The 5000-nt window shown below is 39.0% G+C and overlaps 1 long non-coding RNA gene across 1 annotated transcript in view; it reads left to right on the top strand.

Moving 5' to 3' along the window:
* The first annotated feature begins 825 nt into the window (after positions 1–825).
* Positions 826–5000, top strand: part of LOC109303397 — an 18201-nt gene continuing 14026 nt past the window's right edge. Inside the window, exon 1 of the long non-coding RNA XR_002099092.1 lies at positions 826–1087. This is a non-coding gene — a long non-coding RNA (uncharacterized LOC109303397). The remainder of the gene's footprint in view (positions 1088–5000) is intronic.

Here is a 5000-nt window from a genome sequence, read left to right on the forward strand (position 1 = left end):
GAGGGGGTGGGGAGGTCTGGGGCCAGGGTGGGGGATTAATCCCCTCTTCCCCTGGGTACATAGCTGCCCTGCTCTGTTAAACTTACTGTTGGCTGTGACTTTAGACTAAAAATCCCAGAGGTACCTGGAAGCAGAAAGAGGAAGTGATGAACAATCTTACCGAGTGTTGCTGCTGTGAGTTTGGACTGCAAAACCCTGAGACCTTGAGGGCAGCAGGAAGAGGAAGCAAACACACAGTCCATGCTGGCTACATGCCAGAGAGCTGTACTGTAGAACCCCTTGGCTTCTAGCATAGGCCACTGCAGGCATGTGGCTGCAAATCCCTGAAACAAAAGTGAATGTGTGTCCAGTTGTTCCTCAGTTTAATCTTTGCAGCTTAGACTAACCTGCAAAGACTGAATTGATTCAGCCTCAGGCTTTTTGACTGTCTGTACTTAGCCTTAAGGTACAGTCAATGACAGGTAATATGTTCTACCTTTGGTATAAAATATGACAGTAAAGTAAGCTATCTTGCATCTCTTGCACACTAAGAGTGGAATTCCACTTCCCTCTGTGCATTTAAATGACAATTTTCTAGCTGCGTAAGTGGCATTTCTGGCACATAGGTGATTCAATTTGCCCTCTAGTGTGGATGCAGAAGCATGTGTATATAAACTGAGCATATACAGCAGGCTGTACATTGCCTGGGTACATATACAGCTATGTACATGCAATTTTTTTTATGTGTACCTATTTCTAAAGGTCTGAAAAGCATAGCTGGACAACCCCCACCCCAGAATGTATTAGACTCTGTAGTAGGACCTCCCATGTTTTAGTCCCAGTAGCTGAGTGGTTAGGGCACTTGCCCAGAAAACAAGAGCTCTAAGACTCCCTCAACTGGAAGAGATTTGATTCTACATCTTTCTGACATGTCAGTACAGTGCTCTAGCTACCATGCTATGGGTTAGGTACTATCAAATTTCCTCTCCAGTGTGCATTTTGACAGCCAAGAGAGGCAATAAGTGGGACCAGGAAGAAGAGGACAAGCTGTATGGTGTATGGCTCTTTGAGAGCGAAGCTGTCTTGGAAGGGGTCTTTGTCTCCCTGGGTGAGTCCCCTAATCACTTAGTTACTGAGGTGAAAACTTGGAAGGATCCTGCTCCACCCTACGCTTTTTCCTGGACTTACACTTGGGGGTGTGTATGTAGCCATTTACTTACTCTGCCAGTGTGTAGCCCACTGTGCATGCCTAGTCTCTTTGTATTTGCTTACGTGGCCACACTGCAGGGGAAGTTAAATTTCTACTTACTTGCATGTTAGTGCTAAAAATGCCACTTGTACAGCTAAAAACTGCCTTTAGGTGTGCCAAGGGAAGTAAAATTCTGCTCTAAAAATGTCCACATCGAGGGTAACCATGGAGTAGTGAGTGGACTATACTGTTACCTCCTAGCTTATTTCATGCAAACGTCTCCATGCATACAAACCCTCCAGGAGACAAATTCTTAAGGGTTGATTTCCATTTGTGTAGGGTGAAATTTGCGCACACAGCTATCTGTTCAAATACAATTGTTATTCGATTAAAATGATGCAAATCCTTGAATTGTTAAAATACACACAAAGCAACTGCACCCGGCCGGAAAAGACACATGCATGTACACACATCATTTCTGCTTGCACAGATGCATACCCAGTAGAGGTCCTTTTAATAATTTACTACTAAGTCTGTGCCATAAAAAGACCTGGATTGGGAATAGCGGCCAAGCATTAAAAGGCAAAAAGAAATCTTTTGCTGCCCAGTGAAGCCTTGTTTTCACAAAGAGACTGTTGTTTTCACCACCTTGAAGCAGCATCCTTCTCAAACATTCTATTTAAGCAAAACAGGAAATTGTCAGATGAGTGGTAGAAGGTAGCACACTTGTTTTGCAAGAATTTATCTTTTTTTTGTAATTTCACAATTGATATTTCCATATTTAATATGAAATTCTGTTGCAACCCCCTGCCCCAAAGATCATTTATTTTAATCATATCTATCTAGTTCTCCAGCTTCACCATTGGTTCAATTTATGTACTAATATCAATGAGCTCAACTGTACATTCGAATTGCAGATGGGTGTTTGGTTTTATTTAAGAAGATGAGGACAGAAATTAAATGTTTCTGGAGCTGGCAATACAATATGCAACCTTTTCTCTTCTATACCACTTCTTCTAATGCGGTGACGAATTCAAGTCGTTCCTGCCTGACCTGTTTAGTGGCGATAAGTGAATTTGGTGGGTTCTGTCCAATTCATGATGGACACACATTCACATTACATGGAGCAAACTGGAATTGGCACTTACAGGTTCTGAAGACTGAAGTGACATGGCATCTGAACAACCAGCTCAACTACAAGTGGTTGTCCCACATAGTTAAGATACATGGGGTGGCATGGGGGACACATGCACTGCTGTTGCCTTTGCAGTATTTACTTTATGCACAAGTGGATGGCTAAACTGTTAGATGTTTTCAGGGATCTTACTCTGGCATCTTTCATGGGCATCAAATCCCAACACTCTTTTTTCATATAAAAAAGTTATGGCAAGACTGGGGGCATTTTTCAGATCCTCTTAGCATTTTTGTCATTAATAAGTTATTATTATAATTTAGACAACATGTCCTTAAATTGTATTTTAACACATGCAAATCTGTGAATCTGAAAAAGGCAAAGTTTAACTATGGTATTAAAAATGTGGTGAGATATTTTTAAATGTTTTTCTAGGCTTAAAAACTCTGTATTGAAATAGCAGATTTTGGAAACAAAATCACCACTGAGGCTGTTTCTATCTAAGAATAAATCTTTAAATAAGGAGCACTAGTTATGTAGTTAGAGAGGCCAAAACACTATAGCCTCATAGTTCAAAAAAAATTACAACAACAAGAGAATTTAAAGTCCTTTTGGAGAGAAAAAGAAGAAAAAGGAGGAGGAGGAAGGGGGAGGGGGAGAAACAAAAGAGAAAAGTCTGTCTTTCAGTTCCAATAGGTCTTGATGTTTAAAATCTCTGAAGTTTTCTTATGTGTTATGAAAAGCTACAAATTTATCTTTTGCCATTTTCCCAAGGGAAGCTGACCCAAATCCACCAGCAGCAGTTGAAAAGGTTTTTCCAAGCTTTATCAAATGGCCCCAACAGAGCCCAGCTTAAAATTAAAAGCTTCCCCTACCAGAGGGAATATATGTGACTTTAATAACTGAAATGTGTTTTTACTTTCTATTACAGGGGTCAAAAGGTTTCTAAACAAACCAAATTTATCAATTATTTAGAGCTGATTTCTTCTGAAGTGGTATTTCTAAGATATTATTTGGTGGATAAATTCAATGTTCTAAGGCCAGCAGCAGCATTTTATTCATAACAAATTTCTCTTAAACTGAATTTGCTGCGGCAACTTAATTTTCACTATCGTGTTTGCACTGTAGAAATATCAACTGAAGTGTTATAGGGCCTAACTAGTGGGCTTTTCAACGAGAAATTCCATATAAGCATGCTTATTCAGCACCACCCTGCTTGCCATTTATTGCTTAAGAAATGAACTGGTACTCTGTGTTTGCAGCAGAATTTCTTTAGCCTCTGAAATATTCTTAAAAAAACCACAAGGCACCTTTACAGTCAGGAAACAATATCTTAAACTATATTGTCACCCTTGCAGTAGAAGAAAATAAGATAACTGTCAAAAGTTTTGTTAAAGGCATTTTAAAATAAAGGACACACACACAAACACACACACACATACACACACACTACTGGCTTTCTCTGAGCAAGGAACACTGTATTTTGGTTGCTGTGGAAAGTACTTTAATAACAGTAAACTCAGAAAGTGACCATTCTTGGTTCCTAATAGGGTCCACAGACCATGTAAATACTATGTTTGTTAATATTAGTTAAACATACATTGGGTTTCTGCCTAAAATCTGCCATTCGGTGCAGGCAGAAGACATTACAGAACAGTTCATAAATTCATGTGAAGCCCTGTTAAATGAAACCAACCATCCAGGAGCTGACTTTTTGCCATCTTTAAAACAGCTGCCTTTCTAGCAGCAAAGCTGCAGGTTTATTTATGCCAGTAAATATAAAGTAGTAATACAATCAAGGTGTTATACAGGTTTCTTTCAAGCAAAAGAATTTGTCCATTGATAAACAAAAATCTTTGGAATAGATTATCCTTATTCACATTTGTTCTTATTTTCTTCCTTAAAAATCATATTAAGTAAAAATAAAGACATCACTTTGTGACCGACTGAAAATAGAACTTTCTTCTAGCAAGGGGCTATTTCAGCAATATGAATTACTACAGAAAATGAAAAAGGAAAAATAGCTTTACCATAACCCTCCCTCCCCCACAAACTAAAGAGAAAAACAGAAAAAAATGAATTAGCCATATTTGATCCTAGATCATAGGGATATTAAAGTGGTGTGGAGTCTTTTACTTCTCAGGGACTGATTCTGCTAATAATTCATTGATGGCCCAGGCTCTGACTGACAGGACTGAGAAGGATACTGAGGAAACAGCTTGAAGAGCCTAATAAATCTAGGCTTAGTTCTACAGTTTGCTCTCTGGGGTTAAACTCTAAAAGAGCTAGATTTGCATCTGGATTCAGTGCTGTTGAAATCTTGTAAAAAATTGTCCCAACAATATGATATAATCAGTGATTATTCTGAGTATCCGGCAAAAGGAAGGGCAGTTTTGCATCTTATCAACTAACTAAAACAGATATGCATAAGCTTTCATAAGCAGCAACTTACTTCATCAGACGCTGATGAAAATCTTAGATATGAGATTTTGGCCATATTCAAATAGGCATTAGTATACAGCCTATTCTGGTCCCACCTGAGAACAAAATGGTGGTAGCCAATTTAGAACCTTCCCACTTGAAGCTGAAACAGGTTTGAATTTGAGGTTTATTTCTGGCCCATCTGAAGATGGCTCATGTGAAAAGAATGGACAGGCATCCGAATCACAAGGTTGTGCGATCACTGCCTTTCATGAATGC

This window comes from Gavialis gangeticus, unplaced genomic scaffold (genome assembly GCF_001723915.1).
Source record: "Gavialis gangeticus isolate Ggan-Ray unplaced genomic scaffold, GavGan_comp1, whole genome shotgun sequence".
Taxonomy (NCBI): Eukaryota; Metazoa; Chordata; order Crocodylia; family Gavialidae; genus Gavialis; species Gavialis gangeticus.